Source organism: Oncorhynchus keta, chromosome 22 (genome assembly GCF_023373465.1).
Source record: "Oncorhynchus keta strain PuntledgeMale-10-30-2019 chromosome 22, Oket_V2, whole genome shotgun sequence".
NCBI classification, from domain to species: Eukaryota; Metazoa; Chordata; class Actinopteri; order Salmoniformes; family Salmonidae; genus Oncorhynchus; species Oncorhynchus keta.
Genome location: NC_068442.1, coordinates 15,051,197 through 15,077,054, shown reverse-complemented (window position 1 = coordinate 15,077,054; position 25,858 = coordinate 15,051,197). Strand labels below are relative to the sequence as shown.

At 44.7% G+C, this 25,858-nt stretch overlaps 1 protein-coding gene across 1 annotated transcript in view; it reads left to right on the top strand.

Moving 5' to 3' along the window:
* LOC118401107 (uncharacterized) overlaps positions 1 to 25,858 on the top strand; it is a 149,103-nt gene that overhangs the window by 37,250 nt on the left and 85,995 nt on the right. Inside the window, exon 2 of the mRNA XM_035798346.2 lies at positions 19,915 to 20,151. The gene's annotated coding sequence lies outside the window, so the exon portion shown is untranslated. The remainder of the gene's footprint in view (positions 1 to 19,914; positions 20,152 to 25,858) is intronic.

Genomic DNA, 25,858 nt, shown 5'->3' with positions numbered 1-25,858 from the left:
CTGAAAACTGCTGTTCACAAATGCTCTCCATCCAACCTCACTGAGCTCGAGCTGTTTTGCAAGGAGGAATGTCTCTCGATGTGCAAAACTGATAGAGACATACCCCAAGCGACTTACAGCTGTAATCGCAGCAAAAGGTGGCGCTACAAAGTATTAACTTAAGGGGGCTGAATAATTTTGCACGCCCAATTTTTCAGTTTTTGATTTGTTTAAAAAGTTTGAAATATCCAATAAATGTCGTTCCACTTAATGATTGTGTCCCACTTGTTGTTGATTCTTCACAAAAAAATACAATTTTATATCTTTATGTTTGAAGCCTGAAATGTGGCAAAAGGTCGCAAAGTTCAAGGGGGCCGAATACTTTCGCAAGGCACTGTATGTACAGCTTCTGTCCAGGGGGGATTTGTAGGCCCGGCCCTAATTTATGTGCTCTCTGTCACCTCTGGCCGTATCACCCTACAAAACACAAAATACTTTTAGGGGCTGGTCACCCTTCCCCCTGTTGAGAGGCTAAACTGTGCCTTTCTCTCTATTACGTTATCCAGCAGACTGACAACTGGAACGTGGGAATAATACTACAGCAGCCAGGTTTGGTATCTGATGAATGATCCCTGTAGTTACTTGTAGTTGTTCAGAGTGAAATCTGACGACACTGAGTACATAGATCTCTTTTTCCTCTCAGAAATGCTGTCTTATCTTCATTGTACCCAACCCACCCCCTCAGGTCATCAAATATAGATGTGACCCCCTTCCAAGAGGATGTTGGCTGGTTCAATATGATTGGAGACCTTATATATGCCATTTTAGCAGACGCTTTTTATCCAAAGCGACTTACAGTCATGTGTGCATACATTCTACGTATGGGTGGTCCCGGGAGTCGAACCCACTACCCTGGCGTTACAAGCGCCATGCTCTACCAACTGAGCTACAGAAGGACCTTAAGTTTTATTATATTTGGTTTGGTTTGTGGTTTGGTCAACAATTGATTTTGAATATAAACAAGTCAGATCTAGTATAAATCGAATGGAAATATTTTCTTATTTTCTTCTCTCTCTTGCTCATGTTATCCACTCTACAGGAAGGTTGTATGGACATGTTTTTCTTGTAGGCTACTTGGCCTTAGGCCTGAGTAGACCCTTTATGTTCATGCTTTGCTTTGTGCCTCTAAGATCTTCATGCCTAGAATAATGTAATGCTTGTTAAGGCTTTGTAACAAACGTTATGCCTTGTATGTGAATCCATTCATTTTACAAAGTCATTAAAATATACTTGACACAGTGCTTGATTTATTTTTACTATGTGTGCGTCTTGACTACTCAGGATGTGCCTCAGGCCTATATTTGGCTGTGCCTTTGGGCTATGGTGGAGCACCATAAATATAGCTTGTTTCAGTAATGTGCGTCTTTAGTGGTGATGATGAGGCTAGCACCTTATGAGAGTCGGTGTAGGCTCGGCCCTAATTTATTCGCTCTCTGTCATTAAATAATACTTGTGTTTTGCATTCTCTTCTCATGGCCATGTCTCTCATGGGGGGAACTTCCACTTCAGTCACATTTTCACATAGTCTCCCATTGACATTGACATGCATGACAAAGTGAAAGTTAGGATTCGCCCCTAATGTATATTTCTGGGGGTTGATAGGTTCGAGGTGTAAAGGTGAGTCCTCCCTTCTTCAGCTCTGGTACCCTGATCCAACAAATGCACACACATATCCAGCCCCTGCTGTCTCCCTGGGAACATCCTCACTCCCGGTCAGCACGGCGGGGCGAGTACACATCACCCTAGTGCTAAGTCCACAGCGTCCCCTGTTTGCTCTGGGAGAGAGCATCTGTTGGTGGCCGCCCGGCCCAGGCCCGCGGGGTCAGAAATGGCACACTAGGGTGCGATTGGCCGAGTCGTGACGGTAGTGGCAGCCATCTTAGGTGTGAAATTCGCAGAGCAAAGGGAGACTGACTGATACTAGAGTGACTGGTCCTAGAGCATCTGAGCTTCGGAATGACAGAGTTAGAGAGGAGAGTTGGAGTAGAGGCTGTGAGGAAGGATTTCTAGCTCAGGGTGTGCATCCCTCTATATGTTTGTTAAACTGTATGAGGGCTATGGTAATACACAAAGACTGTATGCAACTGTGTTAGTGAGTTTTACCCTCCACCGCTAATTAAAAATATTTCTGTGTATTTCCTATCCTTCAGTTTTTACTAGGCATCTCAGGTGTGTCACAGCCAAAGGAGTAGGCAGAAATTGCTGTGTGGCTGGGTCTGAGTAAAAGTGACTGGGCCAACATTTTCCTGCACAAATACAGCAAAAATACCCAGACATCAGTGGTGTAAACGTGGTGCACAGAGAAGTGGGTATACTCTATTTTTGCAAAGAAATTCCCAAACGGCCTGCCTGGCGAATGAAAGGTGCTCTGTGTGAAAAATTCTATGAGAAACTGATGTAGATTACTCTGAGTGACCTAAAATCATGGCAATGCGAAACACATCCAGCATGATATCCAGAACCAGAATCCACATCCATAGCATTTATGACTGATATGATAGGCTGGGACCAAATAAGTGTAGTGGTAAGAAAAGGAAATTATTTCTGTGGTGGTGCGTTACATGAGAACGGGATACTCGAGGAGTTCCTACACTTCACAGCAGCTGAAGGCTTGGATGCTTGTCGCTGCTGATTCATCTGTATTTTGCGTTTTGCTAGAGGAGATTTATGGGTTACAGAAAAAGACATTAAATTCCATATTGCTACCGGATAGAGTCAGGGCCCTAGCCTAAACCTCATGTCCATAAAGCTCTTCAATCGAGAAGCAGAACAAAGAGGCTAGGATAAACTGTAGAACTCATGAGACATGGGAATAAATGCACAATTCTCGTTGTGAATGCAACTATCAGGAGTTAGAGAACAGAGCGGAGAGTAGAGCTGTCCGGTGCTGAAATCTTTGATCCAACTTTGGCAGGCTCAGCCAGTGCCGGACAAGCCGCATTACCTGCCTGTGGTGCTGAATAATAATCTGCTATGGTTTGTATACGCAATGCCACTGATAAAAAGTGGGTATATGGCATATACCTTCGTATAGCCTTCCCTCACCACTGCCCGACATATGCAAGCGAAAATGTATGCAATCACATTGCATCATTTAACACATAACACAGGATAAAAGTGACCAGAAAACACAACAAATGTCCCTTGACAAACCAGCCTTTTATAAATAAACAGTATTGAGGCTTACCTTTCTTGTGTGTTTTAAGTTTTACAGCACAAGGCGTAAGACGATGTTGAAGATGGAGTTTATTTCATAATAGTCCAAAGAGTCACTGAGTTCCTTTTCAAAGGACAACAGGGAAAAATTGTTGAGATGTGCAGTCAGCATGCAAGATCTGGTCGATGTTTTGATACAGTATGAAGTCATAGGAAGGGTGATGATGGCCCTTAGTAGTCTATTGATGTTAGGAAAAATGTCAGGGCTGCAGCTTCCAAAACTTCAATAAGGGATGGGAATTCCTGACCTCCCCCATTTTCCGGTGCCGTTGCTGAATAAACACGGTTAATTCAGCATCTTAAAACAGAGATATGACATCACATTGGACCAGCAGTGAGGGAGACTGCTGACTCAAGCAGCTAGTTTTGAATATCTGGACTCATGAGTCTAGTGTTTTTGGGCAGCTGCTGTAGACGATTTGAGCATTTTTGGATCATATTTGGATATGAATTCAAACATTTTCAAAAAGCCCATATTAAGGCCCTCTTCCTAAAACCACTTTGTCATGATCATGACTCCTCTGTACAAATGAATAGCACATGGACTCGTGATTAGGTTGATTTGAAACATTACCCCGGCTTTGATTGTGATGGCTTGCACTGTAGCCTTTACATGTTTACAGTGCAAAAGAGTGGGGGTTTCTAGCCTGGTGCTTGAAGCATGCCTTGTGAAGGTGCTTCCAATCCTTACATCCATATCTAACAAATTAGCCTTTCAGACTGGTCTGGATTGACCTGATCCATCCCCATAGAAATAGGATTCATTTAGTACTTTGCCTGTTCTAGTATTTCTAATTGTAAGTCCTTCCCATACAAGCGTGCCCACACTGACAACATAGAGTATTATGACCGTGGTGATTGTGACGGTGTGACCACACCACCACTATCATTGTCTTATCTCTTTTTGGCAATTGACCGCACAGTTTTACTCCACTTTAGAAGTGCAGTCACCATGGCAACAAAGGATGGTTCAACCAAGAGAGATTGGTAATAGACTGTCACATGCTTCATAAACAACAGGTGTAGACTAACAGTGAAACACTTGCTTCCATGCCTTTCCCAACAATGCAATGAGAAAAACCTAGAAAAAATAATAACACGAGGAATAAATATAGAATGAATAGTGATAACATGGCTATAAACACAGGGTACTAGCCCCGGGTCAATGTGTAAAGTTAATAGGTTATTGAGGTAGATATGTACATACATTACCAGTCAAAACTTTGGACACACCTACTCATTCAAGGGTTTTTCTTAATTTGTACTATTGTCTACATTGTAGAATAATAATGAAGACATCAAAACTATGAAATAACACATATGGAATCATGTAGTAAGCAAAAAAGTGTTAAACAAATGAAAATATATTTTATATTTGAGATTCTTCAAAGTAGCCACCCTTTGCCATGATGACAGCTTTGCACACTCTTGGCATTCTCTCAACCAGCTTCACCTTGCATATTTTTCCAACAGTCTTGAAGGAGTTCCACATATGCTAAGCACTTGTTGGTTGCTTTTCTTTCACTCTGCGGTCCGTTGCGTTTGAGTGACAATGACATGAACATACACTACATGAACAAAAGTATGTGGGCACCTGCGCATTGAACATCTCATTCCAAAATCATGGACATCAATATGCAGTTTGTTCCCTGCTTTGCTGCTATAACAGCCTCCACTTCGAGAAAGGCTTTCCACCAGATGTTGGAACATTGCTGCGTGGGATTGCTTCCATTCAGTCTTAGTGAGGTCAGGAGCTGATGTTGGGTGATTAGGCCTGGCTCGCATTCGGTGTTCCAATTTACCCCAAAGGTGTTCGATGGGGTTGAGATCAGGGCTATGTGCAGGCCAGTCAAGTTCTTCCACACCGATCTCAACAAAACATTTCTATATGGACCTCGCTTTGAGCATTGTCATGCAGAAACAGGAAATGAAGCTCCCGACGAACAGTTCTTGTGGAACTCAGTAGTGAGTATTGCAACCAAGGACAGACAACTGTTACGCACTTCAGCACTCTGTGGTCCCGTTCTATGAGCTTGTGTGGTCTACCACTTCACGGCGTTGTTGCTCCTAGACGTTTCCACTTCACAATAACAGCATTTACAGTTCACCAGGGCAGAAATTTGTCAAACTGACTTGTTGGAAAGGTGGCATCCTATGACAGTGCCACGTTGAATGTCAGTGAGCTCTTCTGTAAATCAAATCAAAATGAAATCAAATGTCTTTATATAGCCCTTCGTACATCAGCTGATATCTCAAAGTGCTGTACAGAAACCCAGCCTAAAACCCCAGACAGCAAGTAATGCAGGTGTAGAAGCACGGTGGCTAAAACTCTGTAGAAAGGCCAAAACCTAGGAAGAAACCTAGAGAGGAACCAGGCTATGAGGGGTGGCCAGTCCTCTTCTGGCTGTGCCGGGTGGAGATTATAACAGAACATGACCAAGATGTTCAAATGTTCATAAATGACCAGCATGGTCAAATAATAATAATCACAATAGTTGTCGAGGGTGCAGCAAGTCAGCACCTCAGGAGTAAATGTCAGTTGGCTTTTCAAGAGATCTAAAATTAAGTAGTCCTATTTTGAGATGTGAGGTACACATCACAATCTCTTGCAATAATGGCAGGAATGGAGGAGGTCTTTTTCATAGCCGATCCTTAAGATTATCTCTACCGTTCCTGCTGTCTCTAGAGAGTTGAAAACAGCATGTTTGTAGCATGTCTGGTGAACAGGTCAGGATTCCATAGCCGCAAGTAGAACAGTTGAAACTGGAGCAACAGCACGTCCAGGTGGATCGGGGACAGCAAGGAGTCATCATGCCAGATAGTCCTGAGACATGGTCCTAGGGCTCAGGTCCTCCGAGAGAGAGAAAGAAAGAGAGAAAGAGATAATTAGAGAGAGCATACTTAAATTCACACAGGACACCGGATAAAACAGTAGAAGTACTCCAGATATAACAAACTGACCCTAGCCCCCCGACACATAAACTACTGCAGCATAAATACTGGAGGCTGAGATAGGAGGGGTCAGGAGACACTGTGGCCCCATCCGATGATACCCCCGGACAGGGCCAAACAGGAAGGATATAACCCCACCCACTTTGCCAAAGCACAGCCCCCACACCACTAGAGGGATATCTTCAACCACCAACCTACCATCCTGAGTCAAGGCCGAGTATAGCCCACAAAGATCTCCGCCACGGCACAACCCAAGGGAGGGCACCAACCCAGACAGGAAGATCACATCAGTGACTCAACTCACTCAAGTGACGCACCCCTCCTAGGGACGGCATGAAAGAGCACCAGTAAGCCAGTGACTCGGGGTTAGAGGCAGAGAATCCCAGTGGAAAGAGGGGAACCGGCTAGGCAGAGACAGCAAGGGCGGTTCGTTGCTCCAGAGCCTTTCCGTTCACCTTCACACTCCTGGGCCAGACTACACTCAATCATATGACCCACTGAAGAGATGAGTCTTCAGTAAAGACTTAAAGGTTGAGACCGAGTCTGCGTCTCTCACATGGGTAGGCAGACCATTCCATAAAAATGGAGCTCTATAGGAGAAATCCCTGCCTCCAGCTGTTTGCTTAGAAATTCTAGGGACAATTAGGAGGTCTCCGTCATGTGACCGTAGCGTACGTGTAGGTATGTACGGCAGGACCAAATCAGAGCAATAGGTAGGAGCAAGCCCATGTAATGCTTTGTAGGTTAGCAGTAAAACCTTGAAATCAGCCCTTGCCTTAACAGGAAGCCAGTGTAGGGAGGCTAGCACTGGAGTAATATGATCAAATTGTTGGGTTCTAGTCAGGATACTAGCAGCTGTATTTAGCACTAACTGAAGTTTATTTAGTGCTTTATTTAGGTAGCCGGAAAGTAGAGCATTGCAGTAGTCTAAGCTGGAAGTAACTAAAGCATGGATTCATTTTTCTGCATCATTTTTGGACAGAAAGTTTCAGATTTTTGCAATGTTATGTAGATGGAAAAAAGCTGTCCTTGAAACAGTCTTGTTTGTTCGTCAAAAGAGAGATCAGGGACTAGAATAACGCCGAGGTCCTTCACAGTTTTATTTGAGACGACTGTACATCCATTAAGATTAATTGTCAGATTCAACAGAAGAACTCTTTGTTTCTTGGGACCTAGAACAAGCATCTCTGTTTTGTCCAAGTTTAAAAGTGAAAGTTTGCAGCCATCCACTTCCTTATGTCTGAAACACAGACTTCTAGCGAGGGAAATTTTGGGGCTTCACCATGTTTCATTGAAATGTACAGCTGTGTCATCCGCATAGCAGTGAAAGATAACATTATGTTTTCGAATGACATCCCCAAGAGGTAAAATATATAGTGAAAACAATAGTGGTCCTAAAACAGAACCTTGAGGAACACCGAAATTTACAGTTGATTTGTCAGAGGACAAACCATTCACAGAGACAAACTGATATCTTTCCGACAGATGAGATCTAAACCAGACCTGAACTTGTCCGTGTAGACCAATTTTGGTTTCCAATCTCTCCAAAAGAATGTGGTGATCGATGGTATCAAAAGCAGCACTAAGGTCTAGGAGCATGAGGACAGATGCAGAGCCTCGGTCTGATGCCATTAAAATGTCATTTACCACCTTCACAAGTGCAGTCTCAGTGCTATGATTGAGTCTAAAACCAGCATTTCGTATACATTGTTTGTCTTCAGGAAGGCAGTGAGTTGCTGCGCAATAGCCTTTTCTAAAATGTTTGAGAGGAATGGAAGATTCGATATAGGCCAATAGTTTTTTATATTTTCTGGGTCAAGGTTTGGCTTTTTCAATACAGGCTTTATTACTGCCACTTTTAGTGAGTTTGGTACACATCCTGTGGATAGAGAGCCGTTTATTATGTTCAACATAGGAGGGCCAAGCACAGGAAGCAGCTCTTTTGGTAGTTTAGTTGGAATAGGGTCCAGTATGCAGCTTGAAGGTTTAGAGGCCATGATTATTTCCATCATCAAGAGATATAGTACTAAAACACTTGAGTGTCTCTCTTGATCCTAGGTCCTGGCAGAGTTGTGCAGACTCAGGACAACTGAGCTTTGAAGGAATACGCAGATTTAAAGAGGAGTCCGTAATTTGCTTTCTAATAATCATTATCTTTTCCTCAAAGAAGTTCATGAATTTATTACTGCTGAAGTGAAAGCCATCCTCACTTGGGGAATGCTGCTTTTTAGTTAGCTTTGCGACCGTATCCTTGAGGGGCCCCAAGCTTAATGATGAGCTTGGAGGGTACTATGGTATTTAAGGCTGAGCTATAGATAATGAACAGCATTCCTACATATAAATTCCTCTTGTCCAGATGGGATAGGACAGTGTGCAATGCGATGGCGATTGTATCGTCTGTGGATCTATTGGGGTGGTATGCAAATTGAAGTGGGTCTAGGGTGTCAGATAAGGTAGAGTTGATATGATCCTTAACTAGCCTCTCAAAGCACTTCATGATGACAGAAGTGAGTGCTATGGGGCGATAGTCATTTAGTTCAGTTACCTTTGCTTTCTTGGGTACAGGAACAATGGTGGACCTCGGCCAGGGAGAAGGAGAGCCCACAGTCCGATGGCACTTGTGTTATCCTCAAAGAAGAAGGCGTTTAGCTCGTCCGGGAGCATGACGTCGGTGTCTGCCATTTAAGAAAAAAACTTTCAAACAAAAGGAAACTTCTTGGCGAGGAAAAAACGATTTAGAATAATCTAGGTGTCATAACCAGCCATATAATAACGCAATATATGTCACCACAGGTGTAGATATATAGGTCATGACATATGTTCTATTAACTTTTTCGGATCATTGGGACGCTAGCGTCCCACCTCGACAACATCCGGTAAAATTGCAGAGTGTGAAATTAATAAACAAAAGTAGTAATAATAAACATTCATAAAAATACAAGTGTTATACAGCATTCTTTAGCTTATAATCATGGTAATTTGTCCGATTTACCATAGGCTTTAAGGCAAAAGCATAGCATTTGATCGTCTGAGGACAGCGCCACAGCCACTTCCTGCATTAACATGAATTCATAACCTGCACAGGTGTCACAAATCTCAAAAATAGCGATAAAATAAATCACTTACCTTTGAAGATCTTAATCTTTTTGCAATCCAAAGGGGCCCAGTTACACAATGAATGGTTGTTTTGTTCGATAATGTCCTTCTTTATATCCCCAACAAGTCAGTTTAGTTGGCGCTCTTCATTCAATAACCCACCGGTTTCCCCTCGTTCAAAATGCATACAAAATGAATCCCAAACGTTACCAATATACTTAGTCCAAACAAGTCAAACAACATTCCTAATCAATCCTGGGGTACCCTAATATGTAAATAAACGATACAATTTAAGACGGAAAATAGTATGTTAATTCCCGGAGATAAATAACCAAGTGCGTGCCCTCACCGGTGCGGGCCATAAACATTTTTCAACCAAGCAGAGGCATAACAAAAGTTAGAATAACCAAGCAGAGGCATAACGAAGATCAAATAAATCACTTATCTTTGAAGATCTTCATCTTTTTGCAATCCAAAGGGTCCCAGTTACACAATGAATGGTTGTTTTGTTTGATAAAGTCCTTCTTTATATCCCAAAAATGGCAGTTTATTTGGCGCGTTTGATTCGGAAATACACCTGTTCCAACTCGCCCAACATGTCTACAAAGGAATCGTCCAAACAATTCAAACAACATTTCTAATCCAACCTCAGGTACCCTAATATGTAAATAATCTATACAATTTAAGACAGAATAAACTGTGTTCAATACCGGAGAAAAAGAACGAGGAGCACGCACCCATTCACATTTAACATTACATTTAAGTCATTTAGCAGACGCTCTTATCCAGAGCGACTTACAACGAGCGCCAAAGTCCTTCTGAGGGATACTTCGAAAGAATACAAATAGAATACTTCTTAATTTTTCAAAAAACAAGCATGAAACATTTTCTAAAGACTATTGACATCTAGTGGAAGCCATAGGAACTGCAATCTGCAAGTTCCTAGTTATTAGACTTTCCCATAGAAGAGCATTGAAATGTCCAATGACCTAAAAATAAAATCCTGGGAGGATTGTCCTCGGGGTTTCGCCTGCCAAATCAGTTCTGCTATACTCAAAGACATTATTTTTAGAAACTTTAGAGTGTTTTCTATCCAATACTACCATATGCATATCCTAGCTCCTGGGCCTGAGTAACAGGCAGTTTACTTTGGGCACCTCAGTCATCCAAACTTCTGAATACTGCCCACTAGCCTTAAAAAGTTCAACTGTAGGGAATTGCTTTAAAAAGGTCAAACCAAGGATAATTTTGCTGCTTTATTTAGAAATGTCTGACCCATTTATAAGAAAATATTTGGTTAAAAAATGTTTTGTACTTACTGCTATTAGCCCATAAAAATTAATTGATTAAAAAAGGAAGGTTGCTCTGAAGTGTCTGTCCTATATCTAGAAGATCAGGAACATTTTTTTTTTAAACTTGCATTTAACCACTTATTTTTCTAAATTAACAGTCTCCAAATATACTTCCATACATTTTTCAACTGGTACCAGGGGATTTTCAGACAAGTCTTGTGAGGCCTGTGGGCATCCTAAAGCAAAACAACCGACATGTACATGTTTGTGAGAGTCTCACAATTTGGCAGATCGGCTGTACCGACTTTACGAGTCCCAAGATGCTTTGTGAGGGTCGTAGAGCAAAATTGAGAACACCATCGTGAGAGTCTCCTCTTTCTATAGAGTGGTCATAATAGTTTGTTGGCCAAACCGTTCGGACATCTCATGGTCTGACAAACACCGCTCTAGCTCTGCCACCTTTCCCTGCAGATGCGCAAGTGTGACATAGGTGGATGCGGTGGATTGTGACACTCTAGCTTGAACTGATATTTTTAGGGGGCTTTTATTATGCTAATTATTTTCCCACAGGGCACGGACTTCGACCTTATGGGGTTAAAGTGGCGAAAAGCAGTTTGAAAGCAACTCTGTCGTTGTTTTATAAGGAGACAGTTCCAAGTAGCAATAAGCTTTTCCCATGGATATATTTAGCATAAAATACATGTAATTAACAGGCAATAATGTCTGTCTCACAAAATGCTTCTTTAATTAGCATTTTAACCCAGAAATAAATGTGACCCCTCGCAAGGCAAATGTTTAAATACCCAGGGGTCATTAATACACATTATAAACTATATATATGTACAGTGCATTCGGAAAGTATTTAGACCCCTTGACCTTTTTCACATTTTGTTACGTTACAGCCTTAATCTAAAATGTATGAAATTATTATTTTTCAATCTAAACACAATACCCCATAATGACAAAGCAAAAACAGTTGTTTTTTTTATTGTTCCAAAAATAAACAATTAAAAAACAAGAAATATACAATTTACATAAGTATTCAGAACCTTTACTCAGTACTTTGTTGAAGAAACTTTGGAAGCGATTACAGCCTCGAGTCTTCTTGGATATGACGCTACAAGCTTGGCACACCTGTATTTGGGGAGTTTCTCCCATTCTTCTCTGCACTCAAGGACATTCAGAGACTAGTCACAAAGCCACTCCTGTGTTGTCTGGCTGTGTGCCTAGGGTCGTTGTCCTGTTGGAAGGTGAACCTTTGCCCCAGTCTGAGGTCCTGAGCGCTCTGGAGCAGGTTTTCATCAAGGATCTCTCTGTACTTTGCTCCTTTTAGCATTCCCTTGATCCTGACTCGTCTTCCAGTCCCTGCCTCTGAAAAACATCCCCACGGCATGATGCTGCCACCACCATGCTTCACCGTAGGGATGGTGCCAGGTTTCCTCCAGAAGTGATGCTTGACATTCAGGCCAAGAGTTTAATCTTGGTTTCATCAGACCAGAGAATCTTGTTTGTGGGAAGTCATGTGCCTTTTACTGAGGAGTGGCATCCGTCTGGCCACTCTACCATAAAGGCCTGATTGGTGGAGTTCTGCAGAGATGGTTGTCCTTCTGGAAGGTTCTCTCATCTCCACAGAGGAAACCTAGAGCTCTGTCAGAGTGACCATCAGGTTGTTGGTCACCTCCCTGACCTCGTAAGAGTCTTGGTAGTGAATGTTAGAGGCCACTGTGTTCTTGGGAACTTCGGGAGCTCTACGTACAACTCCTTCGACCTCATGGCTTTTTGGTTTTTGTTCTGACATGCACTGTCTACTGTAGGACCTTATATAGACAGGTGTGTGCCTTTCCAAGGCATGCCCAATTAAGTTGTAGAAACATTGATTGTAGAAAGGTTTATCAATGGAAACAGGATGCACCTGAGCGCAATTTCAAACTTTAGTTAATCAATTTTAGAATAAGGATGTAAAGTAAAACGATGTGGAACAAGTCAAGGGGGTTGAATGTTTTCCGAATGCACTGTATGTTTTATTTGCATTTTATAATGTTTTTCAGCAGTAGGAATATACCATTTTAACACCTGAGGCTGCTGTGTGAGTAGGAGAATGTGTGCTATATAGTCAAATCTGAAACGGCTATTCTACTGATCTTTTCTGCGCACCAAATGTGCTTGTTTGGACTAGTATTATACAAGCCATTATTGTCCTTGCATGAACAAGCTCCAGGACCGGACTGGAACAATCTCCAGATTCAGTCTGGAAACATTGAGGATGTTAAGTGCTAAGTTATTTATTCACTTTGAAACAGCATTCCTTCCCCCTATTCCATCTGTCTCAGGCTCTGCTTCAAATTCAGGCCCTTATGGGTCAAATATCAATTTCACAACAACATTAGATTAATCCCAGAATCCTTACCAAAATCTGACCACAGCTGCACATGCACCCCCACCCACTCTCTTCTAAAATCAATACAATCTTTACTGCAGTATACTGGAGTATTACGATTTACTCCACTTAGGTGTGATCTCAACTCACAGTTCACTCTTAAAGTGCTAAAAACGTGCTACTTATAACCATAAAGAGATCTTCAGTTGCCCAACGAAGAACCCTCAAAGAACTCATTTTTGTAGACTTCTTCGAGGGTCCTTCGTTGGGGCCAAAAAGGGTTCTCCTTTAGGGACAAGCCAAATAACCCTTTATGGTTGTATTAGGTTTTTTCATTATGACACAATACCCTTTTGGTCCAATCCCAGCCTGTCAGTGTACCTGTCTGTTTACATCGTGTGTTTGGTTCATGACTACAGTGGCCTTGTCAGAGACCCATGGCATTACGTTGTACACACATAGACTTTTCCCCTGGGCGTTGAAACCTAATCACAGACACTGTGTGTGTGTGCATACGTGCGCATGTGCATGCGTCACGATCACACTTGTATGTGTGCATGTGTCAGTCTATTTTTATACTGTGCAGTCCTTACTCCTATGTGATGCTGGTGTTGTCCTTTCTCCGGGGGCCTGCCTCTGGTCTATGTACATTGGCTTCTCTAAAGACACCGTGTGTGTTTGGATAGCGACTCCTATAGCTGCAAAATCTGATATTGAATGTTGTCCTTTTAATCAGGCTGCCATTATGGTTGTTTTCATATGCAATCAGGCAGGCTTTTGAAGCATGCTGCTGTGTCCCTGTTTTGAGTGTAAATAGACACTTAATAGCCACGGTTCAAGGCCTGGGGTATGCACTGTTTGTATCTGATTATAGTCACAACATTACTTCACCAGTAATTCAAAAGCTCAGAAAATCTCACCTTCTTTGTCTTTATTGTGCTCGCTTGCTTTCTCACTCTCCAATCCCTCTGTCTCTGTCTGTCGCTCTCTCACCTCTGTCTCTGTCTGTCGCTCTCTCACTTCTTCTGTCTGTCGCTCTCTCACCTCTGTCTCTGTCTGTCGCTCTCTCACCTCTGTCTCTGTCTGTCGCTCTCTCACCTCTGTCTCTGTCTGTCGCTCTCTCACTTCTGTCTGTCGCTCTCTCACCTCTGTCTCTGTCTGTCGCTCTCTCACCTCTGTCTCTGTCTGTCGCTCTCTCACCTCTGTCTCTGTCTGTCGCTCTCTCACTTCTGTCTGTCGCTCTCTCACCTCTGTCTCTGTCTGTCGCTCTCTCACCTCTGTCTCTGTCTGTCGCTCTCTCATCGCTGTCTCTGTCTGTCGCTCTCTCACCTCTGTCTCTGTCTGTCGCCCTCACACCTCTGTCTCTGTCTGTCGCTCTCTCACTTCTGTCTCTGTCTGTCGCTCTCTCACCTCTGTCTCTGTCTGTCGCTCTCTCACCTCTGTCTCTGTCTGTCGCTCTCTCACCTCTGTCTCTGTCTGTCGCTCTCTCACCTCTGTCTCTGTCTGTCGCTCTCTCACCTCTGTCTCTGTCTGTCGCTCTTTCACCTCTGTCTCTGTCTGTCGCTCTCTCACCTCTGTCTCTGTCTGTCGCTCTTTCACCTCTGTCTCTGTCTGTCGCTCTCTCACCTGTGTCTCTGTCTGTCGCTCTCTCACCTCTGTCTCTGTCTGTCGCTCTCTCACCTCTGTCTCTGTCTGTTGCTCTCTCACCTCTGTCTGTCGCTCTCTCACCTCTGTCTGTCGCTCTCTCACCTCTGTGGCTGTCTGTCGCTCTCTCACCTCTGTCTCTGTCTGTCGCTCTCTCACCTCTGTCTCTGTCTGTCGCTCTCTCACCTCTGTCTCTGTCTGTCGCTCTCTCACCTCTGTCTCTGTCTGTCGCTCTCTCACCTCTGTCTCTGTCTGTCGCTCTCTCATCGCTGTCTCTGTCTGTCGCTCTCTCACCTCTGTCTCTGTCTGTCGCCCTCACACCTCTGTCTCTGTCTGTCGCTCTCTCACTTCTGTCTCTGTCTGTCGCTCTCTCACCTCTGTCTCTGTCTGTCGCTCTCTCACCTCTGTCTCTGTCTGTTGCTCTCTCACCTCTGTCTCTGTCTGTCGCTCTCTCACCTCTGTCTCTGTCTGTCGCTCTATCACCTCTGTCTCTGTCTGTCGCTCTCTCACCTCTGTCTCTGTCTGTCGCTCTTTCACCTCTGTCTCTGTCTGTCGCTCTCTCACCTCTGTCTCTGTCTGTCGCTCTTTCACCTCTGTCTCTGTCTGTCGCTCTCTCACCTGTGTCTCTGTCTGTCGCTCTCTCACCTCTGTCTCTGTCTGTCGCTCTCTCACCTCTGTCTCTGTCTGTTGCTCTCTCACCTCTGTCTGTCGCTCTCTCACCTCTGTCTGTCGCTCTCTCACCTCTGTGGCTGTCTGTCGCTCTCTCACCTCTGTCTCTGTCTGTCGCTCTCTCACCTCTGTCTCTGTCTGTCGCTCTCTCACCTCTGTCTGTCTGTCGCTCTCTCACCCTTTCTGTCGCTCTCTCACCTCTGTCTCTGTCTGTCGCGCTCTCACCTCTGTCTCTGTCTGTCGCTCTCTCACCTCTGTCTGTCGCTCTCTCACCTCTGTCTCTGTCTGTCGCGCTCTCACCTCTGTCTCTGTCTGTCGATCTCTCACCTCTGTCTCTGTCTGTCGCTCTCTCACCTCTGTCTCTGTCTGTCGCTCTCTCACCTCTGTCTGTCGCTCTCTCACCTCTCTGTCGCTCTCTCACCTCTGTCGCTGTCTGTCGCTCTCTCACCTCTGTCTCTGTCTGTCGCTCTCTCACCTCTGTCTCTGTCTGTCGCTCTCTCACCTCTGTCTCTGTCTGTCGCTCTCTCACCTCTGTCTCTGTCTGTCGCTCTCTCACCTCTGTCTCTGTCTGTCACGCTCTCACCTCTGTCTCTGTCTGTCGCTCTCTCACCTCTGTCTCTGTCTGTCGCTCTCTCACCTCTGTCTCTGTCTGTCGCTCTCTCACCTCTGACTGTCGCTCTCTCACCTCTGTCTGTCGCTCTCTCACCTCTGTCGCTGTCTGTCGCTCTCTCACCTCTGTCTCTGTCTGTCGCTCTCTCACCTCTGTCTCTGTCTGTCGCTCTCTCACCTCTGTCTCTGTCTGTCGCTCTCTCACCTCTGTCTCTGTCTGTCGCTCTCTCACCTCTGTCTCTGTCTGTCGCTCTCTCACCTCTGTCTCTGTCTGTCGCTCTCTCACCTCTGTCTCTGTCTGTCGCTCTCTCACCTCTGTCTCTGTCTGTCGCTCTCTCACCTCTGTCTCTGTCTGTCGCTCTCTCACCTCTGTCTGTCGCTCTCTCACCTCTGTCTGTCGCTCTCTCACCTCTGTCTCTGTCTGTCGCTCTCTCACCTCTGTCTCTTTGTCTGTGTGTGTCCATATCTGTCTCTGTATCTCTCACTCTCCACTTCTCCCATCTGCCTCTCTTTATTAGTCTGTTTAAGTCAATATTGTGGGCTGTGAATTAACCAGATGCTTAGAATAAAGGTGGGACATATTGCTCCTGACAAAGACCCCTAACTCCGACAATCATCCATCTGAACTGACAGGGACCACTGGCCATTCAAGTAACCTCCGTTACCGTTACCGAGACAGAAAAAGAGTGGCAGACCAGGTTCTTTATTGTTTTGGAACTTTTTTAATGTTCACTGTACATTTTTTATTGTTTATTTCACTTTCGTTTATTATCTATTTCACTTGCCCAGCCTGTGTAAACATATGTTTCCCATTCCAATAAACCCCCTTAAATTGAAATTGAATTAAATTGAAATTGAATTGAGAGAGATTCCGAGAGAGTGAGAGTCAGAGAGAGAGACATAGAGAGAGAGAGAGCGAGAGAGAACCTTTGACTCAACTCTGCCTTAGAGTGCCTGCTTTAGAGCAACGCAACAGAGCCCCTACTGGTCGATTGGTAAGACATTCGCCTAACTGTGTCCCAGTGTGCTTGTGAATATCTCTTTATTGCAATGCCATGGCACAACAACTAAGGGATTTTAAAGACTTAAGTGAGTGTCAGACAAAGAGACTCGTTCCTCCTCCCGTTGTCGTATTGTCTTCCCACTGTTGGGTGCTGCTGTCATGTCTTCATCATCGCTTCACAGAGTTCAAGTAACAGACACATCTCAACATCAACTGTTCATAGGAGACTGCATGAATCAGGCCTTCATGGCAGAAACCTCTACTAAAGGACACCAATAAGAAGAATAGACTTGCTTGGACCAAGAAACACAAGCAAAGGACATTAGACCAGTGGAAATGTGTCCTTTGGTCTAATTTGAGGTTTTTGGTTCCAACCGCTCTTTATTTTTATTATTTTACCTATATTTTACTAGGCAAGTCAGTTAAGACAAATTCTTATTTTCAATGATGGCCTAGGAACAGTGGGTTTCCTGCCTATTCAGGGGCAGAATGACAGATTTGTATCTTGTAAGCTCGGGGATTCGAACTTGCAACCTGTCAGTTACTAGTCCAAAGCTCTAACCACTTGGCTACCCTGCTGTGCTGGACTAATCTGTGCTCTGACTTTTTGAGATGTAGTGTGGGTGAACAGATGATCTCTGTATGTGTATTTCCCACCGTAAAGCATGGAGGAGGAGGTGTGATGATGTGGGAGTGCTTTGCTGGTGACAGTGTCTGTGATTTATTTAGAATTCAAGGCACACTTAACCAGGATGGCTTCACAGCATTCTGCAGCGATACGCCATCCCATCTGGTTGAGCTTAGTGGGACTATCATTTGTTTTTCAAGAAGACACTGACCCAACACACCTCCAGGCTGTGTAAGGGCTATTTTACCAAGAAGGAGAGTGATGGAGGGCTACATCAGATGACCTGCCCTCCACAAATTGAGATGGTTTGGGATGAGTCAGACCGCGGAGTGAAGGAGAAGCAGCCAACAAGTGCTCAGCATATGTGGGAACTCCTTCAAGACTGTTGGAAGCGCATTCCATGTGAAGCTGGTTGAGGGAAGGCCAAGAGTGTGCAAAGCTGTTATCAAGGCAAAGGGTGGCTACTTTGAAGAATCTCAAATATAAAATATAATTTGATTTGTTTAACACTTTTTTGGTTATTGCATGATTCCATATGTTATTTCCTAGTTTTTAATGTATTCACTATTATTCTACAATGTAGAAAATTGTAAAAGTAAAGAAAAACCCATGAATGAGTAGGTTTTCTAAAACTTTTGACCAGTAGTGTAAATTGGTTAAACCACATTTCATGCCCCATGGAGTCAATGAAATAATATTCAGACTTAAGGTTACCTATAATAGTAAGAAAACGGACGCAGGCAAGACGGATGTAGTGACGTTGTGTTGTGATGGTGGCTCTTTTTAGTTGGATCATGGCCCTGACTAATGCAATACCATGAACTGGAGCTGACCTGAACGCTTTCCGGACCAAATTGAGGGTGTTGGAAAAAAGGTTTTGGGAATTTCGCAGTGCTGTCTGAGCGCAGGGAGGTCGAGTTGCAGTTACAGCTTGAGGAAGTGGGATGCAAATAACATTTTTGGTTCCTTTTCTGTTTTGCAATCATCTCCATGTAATTCTGACTAAGACCCAATCCCCACTCTCTGTGATGTTTCTGTAGTTTCATGAATACAGATCTTAAATTTATAAGTCTCTTTCTCTTTCTCTTTCTCTGTCTCTGTCTCTCTCTCACCCTCTGTCTGCCTTCTTTCTCCCTTTCCTGTCCTATCTCTCTCTCTCTCTCTCTCTCTCTCTCTCTCTCTCTCTCTCTCTCTCTCAATGTCCCTTCCCTCCTTTCTCTTGCTATGTCTCTCCATTCCCCTCTCTTTTCACCCCTTCTTTCTTATTTTCTCTCCTTCCCCCTTCTCTCCTTTTATCTTTTACTCTACCCCCCCCTCTCTCTCCTCTTTCTCTCCTTCTCTCTGTGCCATTCCCTGGTTTGGCTTGGTCTTCTTGGGTCTGTGTGTGGTGGCAATGTGGGCAGGGCTTTCTAACTGCCTTGCCTGCCTGGCTGACTGGTTGGGTTGAGTGCAGTCAGTGTGCCCGGCCCCTCTCATAATTATAGACAGTAAACAGCCAGTCCTTTAAGGCCCAGTTTCCTGTCTGATGGGGCGAGCGTTCACAGGAAGAAAAAAGAGGGAGCCAAGGAGAAAGGAAAGGAAAAGGAGAGGAAAGGAAAGGAAAGGCAAAATGGTGGGCTGAAGGCTGACCAATGTAAAGTAGGGAGAGGAGAGGAGTTGGTGACACACATTCCTTCAGTTCCAGAAAGCCAAGCAGCCTGTTTGATCGGATGTTTCCTACAGCAAACCCTAATTAGAACCTCCAACATCCCCCTGATTGAACCTTTTTCTCTCTCTCTTTTATTCCTCTTCCCTTCTCTTTCTCCTCCTATCTGTGACAGCTGTCTTCTTCCTCGCTTTCTCTTTCCTTTCTCTTTTTCTCTGTCTCCCTCCCATCTAGCCCCCCTGCTATCACACACATGTTCTCTTCTATTCCCTTCTCTCTCTCTCTCTCTCTCTCTCTCTCTCTCTCTCTCTCTCTCTCTCTCTCTTCCTTTTTACCTTCCTCCTCTCATTTACTCTTATTTTCTCCATCTCTTAATCTCTTTCTCCGTATTCCTAATCTTCCACCGTCTCTCTTATTTTCTCCAGCCTTCTTCCCTCCTCTCTCTCTCTCTCATGCCCTTTTTCTCACTCACACTTTCTCTCTCTCACACTTTCTCTCTCCCTCCCTCTCTCCTTCTCCCTTTCTCCCTGTGCACTGCACTGGCAGGCGAGTGGGACTTGAGATTTTCTTTGGCAGTCTGATCCCTCTCACTTGGCTGGGACAAGACCTGGAGCGTGCTACTGGCTGGGAGTGTGGAGGGGAGGGAGGGAGGGAAGAGGGGAAGGGAAGGAGGGAGAGGAAGGGGGACTGAGGGAGGAGGCGTGTTCTGCAGCTGGTAATGAAGACTTCTCTTTTCATCCTCAGAAGGCAGAGTCTGTGTGGACGGGCCCAGGGGCTGCACAGCTCCAGTGCTCTCTCTGCTTCTAACGTGTGCTGAGCCCTGCTCTGCTCTGCGGTGCGCTCCACTACGCTCTACGCTGCTAGCCTGTGTGACTGGCTGTCTGCGCTCAGCTGAGAAAGAGAGAGAGAAAGGGAGAGCAACTACTACTGCTACAGATGTGAGGCTTTCCCCAGTGCTGGCTATACTATACCGCTCCTGAGGTAAGAGTTTAGACTACTACAGCTGCTGTTGATGTGTCAGTGTGTGTTGTCTGCACCAGTGAAGTCTGGATGTCTGTCTGGATGTCTGTCTATCTAGGCGTGGGTGAGGGGGTGTGGGGGTGTGGGGGCAACTTCCATTCATCCCTCTTCCCACCGCAAACAAATTCAGACACACATACACAGACGCATAGACACACTCTGTCACAGATCTTTTTCCATGATGTAATCTTCGTATTTTGTCCCTTTTTGACAGTTTGGTGATGCTGACAGTGTTCCTTTTCATATGTTTGTTAAATTCACTCATAATGTGACTTTAAAAAGGACTATAAATACTGAGAATTCTCTACCAGGACTGGACTAAACTGGGCTGGGCTAGACTGTCTAGACTAGACTGGGCTGGGCTAGACTGGGCTGGACTAAACTGCCTGAACTGGGCTGGACAAGACTGGGCTGGACTAGAATGGGCTGGACTCAACTGGGCTGGACAAGACTGGGCTGGACTTGTGTGGGCTGGTCTCAACTGGGCTGGACAAGGCTGGGCTGGACTCAACTGGCTGGGCTGGGTTGGACTATTTTCCAGCATTGATAAACTAGTCTGCAAACATGGCTGGACTGGTGAAAGACATAGTGTGTGTCAGTGATAGTGTGTTTATTTGCTCTGCTGCGGGGCAGGCCGATCCTCTGGGCTGTTTGGAGCTCATCTCTGTAAATAAGACAGAGGGAGAGAGAGAGAGACAGAGTGGAGAGGGAAAGGAGACAGTCTGCATGCGTTCCTCATCTGCAGCCCAGTGACAGCAGCTTTGATGTGAGTCCTACTGCATCTGTCCCCTCTCCCCGCCGGGCACCACCGGCCCCAGCCCCACCACTTCACCCCAATCGCTTTCATCCACATTCCCATGGAAATCCGTCCATATGCACTACTTCAACTCCCCCTCTTCTAATCCCACTATCCCCTTCAAGTGCACACTGACACCCTGCGGTGAAGCCTTCACCCCTATCATCACAGACTCCTCTATATGCTTCCCAAGTAGCACCCTATTCCCTATATAGTGCACTAGTTTTGACCAGAGCCCTACAAGAATAGGGTGCCATTTGGGATGGAGTATATGCCTCTTGCTTTATTTTCTCCTTTTAATCGTCTGGTCTTCTCTGATCGTGCTGCTACTACTGCTCTGTTTCTGAGGCTTCTAGGAGGAATGGGTCTTTCTGAAGCCTCTCCCTCAAGGAGGGAGATCCTAAGTGACTTTCCATTTGTTTTCTGCCTATGCCGGCCAAATGCTCTCCTGAATAGTGTACAGGAGCCTGGGTTAATTGAAAAAACATAGGCTTACAGTCTGGTCTGCCATGAAGGAGGGAGAGGAGACGGTCCTTGTGTCACTGTGTGAATGGACTTTCCAGAGCTGGCTGGAGAGAGGGGGAAGGAAAGAAAGAAAAGAGGAAGGAGAGGAAAAGGAGGACACAGAGAAATACAATTATGAAAGACAGAGAAAATAAGAGAAGAGGGAAAGGTAAAAATAGACAGAAGGATAGAGAGAATAGAGTGAAATAGGGGATACGTCATGTAAAGAGATTTAAAGGGCAAGTTAAAAAACCTCCACAAAACAAAGAAAGATAACAATCTTCAGTAGACTTCCTTGGTTACAGAATAGGATATTTTATTTCTGTAAGGAGTCTCTAGTGTGCAACAGTAGTGTGTTTAAAAGAGGGTTATAGGTCTGTAGAAGACTGGGATGACACACACACACACACACTGGGAGAAGAGAGAGCATCATGGTATCGTTGGCTGGTCATTAGAGCCCCACTCGGGCAACACTAAGAACCACTTTACTGCAGTCCACCCAACAGCGCTGTTTGTGCCATAATCTTCTCCATGGGGAGTCTTTGCAAGAGTTAACACCACTTTACTGCAATGCCCCTCAGCAGTGAGAGTGTTTGTACTATAATCAGCAAACAGTAAAGACCTGATTACTGACATCAGGTCTTTAGGGCAGTTTTTTCTGCTTTACTGCACTTCCTCTTCCGTCAAAACTGTAAGTAGAGAGAGATTGTATCTCTCTCTACAGTGTTCTGCCTATCTGCCTGTCTCCCTAGCTCTCTCTCTCTCTCTCTTCTCCCCTTAACCCTATATCCCTCCCCCATTTCTGCATTGTTTTCCTGTTTGCGGTGCAGTCTTGTTTGGTGCTGATTGCAAAGCTGTCACTGGGTACAGATGGCATATTTGTTGAACACATGTAATGTATGCCAGTGGCTGCTCTAGTTGCTGGTGGCTGTTGGTTGTTGCCAGGGGGGCCCCAGGGTTTACAAAGGAAGGCATCTCTTGTTGACTTCCTCTCTGGGTGGTTGATGCCTCTGTTTGTTAGGCCCCCAAGCCGTCCCGAAGCCCTCCTACTGCCTTTCCCTGTGTTAGTTAATGTAACATTACACTTCACCCCAGTAAACCTTATTATACACAGACGGACACTCATACACAGGCACGAGTGGTCACGAGCACAGACAGACATACATGCACGCGATATGGAAAGATCAACAGTGTCATCAACGCAGGGCGGCAGGTAGCCTAGCAGTTAGAGCGTTGGGCCTGTAACCGAAAGGTTTCCAGATCGAATCCCTGAGCTAACAAGGTTAACTAAATCTGTTGTTCTGCTCCTGTACAAGGCACTGTTCTTAGGCTGTCATTGTAAACAAGAATTTGTTCTTAATCTTAACTGACTTTCCTAGTTAAATAAAAATAAATAAATAAAAACACATCTTCAAAGTCTCCTAGAGGAGGGTATCACCATTAAACCAACCCCCCTTAGCTTAACCCTCAACTCAGTGAGGAGACAGCAGGGTGAGGTGGGGTTAACCTCAGGAGCTGGGATCAAATCCAACAGCACAGGAATAAATTACTATAACCCCAACTACAGTTGTAGGATCTTAATTTGATTGCCCTGTTGTAGGAGAACTTTCCGGCAATTCAAGAAATGTAAAACTTGCAGTGTCTGTTAATTATAATCCATGTAATAATTAGCATTTCCTGTTGCTGCAGGATTATTTTCCTGCTGTTTCAAATTAAGATCCTACATCTGTACTGTGATTAAGGGGTTAAGGGGCAGAGTCCGTTTGATCTCACCCTGAATAAAGTGAAGACTTCAGTGATGTGGTCTAAATAGGGGCCAGGAGTTTTTTTTTGTCATGAACTGACCAGGAACAACTCTGGGCCCTAGTTATAGCTATATATGGCCAAGTACCTCGAGATCAGATCAGTCTGATTTGCCTTAGCTACTGTGTAAGGCCAGGAGTTTTTCCTAGTCGGGTGGGTCACATGCACATGGTTGGAAAAAACTCCTGGCTTTATCATATGCATAAAGGACATGGTCATGGACAATGTTGTTTACCATATCAACAATGCGGATGTTGGAATGGTTATGTAACATGACAAAGATGATTGAAGCCTTAATTCCACCGTGTCTCACCAGTATTGAAAGGAGTCTGACCCGCTTTTAGCTGCGGTAGTGAGTGTCTCACACACACAAACACACACACATATGCATGCACACATACACACAAACACACACAAACACGCACACACACACCGGCCACAACTTGAAAAGGAAGAGAGGTTTTGTCCTTTATACTTATGGTGCTTTCAAGACAACTGGGAACTCTGAAAAACAAGGTAAAATCATGACGTCAGTGATCTTCTGGTCGGAAAGTCATAGTTCTAGAAAGAGACCGGAGTTCCGACTTGGAATTTCAAGTTGGATGACCTTTCAACACTATTTTTCAGAGTCGGAGCTCATTGTTTTCCGAGTTCCCAGTTGTCTTGAACTTACTGAAGTCGGAAGTCAGAGATTTCCGAGATCCCAGTTCCCGGCAATAGTTGTGACCGATGGGGATGTCATGGTTACGTCACAGGAATGGCATATTGTGAAATAGTGAAATGAGGTGTATTTCTAACCTGATCCTAGATCTGGTTGTGCTGTCTTAACTACTCCTATTGTCATTGTTAGGAGTTGGCAAGACCTCTAACAGCTTCGGTTAGATACACGTACATGTGAAAATAGATGGGCTCTTGGTAAGGTTAGGTGATCAATTTTATTTGGGATGGTATGTTCTTAAATAGGATGTGTTCAGTTCTGACTCAGTGTGGTGTTGAGCTCCAGTAAGTGATCTTCTGTGAAGCATCTGCTTGGTACAACACAACACTGTTCCTCAGCAACACATTCACCATCTATTACACTGCTTACTCACAGAACAACTTATATATACACACAAACGCACGCACACACACACACACACACACACGCACGCACGCACGCACACACACACACACACGCACACACGCACACACACACACACACACAGCCAGGCTGGGCACACACTGCAGGTCTGACTGAGCACACACACCGGCGCACGCACACATGCACACACATGGGCATGCACATATCACACACGCACACAATCACCAAGAGCCAGCTTGGGGCATTAGTTCCTAACTGTGTCCAGCAGCAGGCAGCAGCAGGTATATACAGTGGAGAGAACAAGTATTTGATACACTGCCGGTTTTGCAGGGTTTCCTACTTATAAAGCATGTAGAGGTCTGTAATTGGTATCATAGCTACACTTCAACTGCGAGAGACGGAATCTAAAAAAAATCTAACAAAAATCTAGAAAATCCCATTGTATTATTTTTAAGTAATTAATTAGCATTTTATTGTATGACATAAGTATTTGATACATCAGAAAAGCAGAACTTAATATTTGGTAGAGAAACCTTTGTTTGCAATTACAGAGATCATATGTTTCCTGTAGTTCTTGACCAGGTTTGCACACACTGCAGCAGGGATTTGGCCCACTCCTCCATACAGACCGTCTCTAGATCCTTCAGGTTTCGGGGCTGTCGCTGGGCAATACGGACTTTCAGCTCCCTCCAAAGATGTTCTATTGGGTTCAGGTCTGGAGACTGGCTAGGCAACTCCAGGACCTTGAGATGCTTCTTACGGAGCCACTCCTTAGTTGCCCTGGCTGTGTGTTTCAGGTCGTTGCCATGCTTGAAGACCCAGCCACGACCCATCTTCAATGCTCTTACTGAGGGAAGGAGGCTGTTGGCCAAGATCTCGTGATACATGGCCCAATCCATCCTCCCCTCAATACGGTGCAGTCGTCCTGTCCCCTTTGCAGAAAACCATCCCCAAAGAATGATGTTTCCACCTCCATGCTTCACAGTTAGGATGGTGTTCTTGGGGTTGTACTCATCCTTCTTCTTCCTCCAAACACGGCGAGTGGAGTTTAGACCAAAAAACTATATTTTGTCTCATCAGGCCACATTACCTTCTCCTATTCCTCCTCTGGATCACCCAGATGGTCATTGGCAAACTTCAGACGGGCCTGGACATGCGCTGGCTTGAGCAGACCTTGCGTGCGCTGCAGGATTTTAATCCATGACGGCGTAGTGTGTTACTAATGGTTTTCTTTGAGACTGTGGTCCCAGCTCTCTTCAGGTCATCAACCAGGTCCTGCCGTGTAGTTCTGATCCCTCACCTTCCTCATGATCATTGATGCCCCATGAGGTGAGATCTTGCATGGAGCACCATACTTGAACGTCTTCCATTTTCTAATAATTGCGCCAACAGTTGTTGCCTTCTCACCAAGCTGCTTGCCTATTGTCCTGTAGCCCATCCCAGCCTTGTGCAGGTCTACAATTTTAGCCCTGATGTCCTTACAC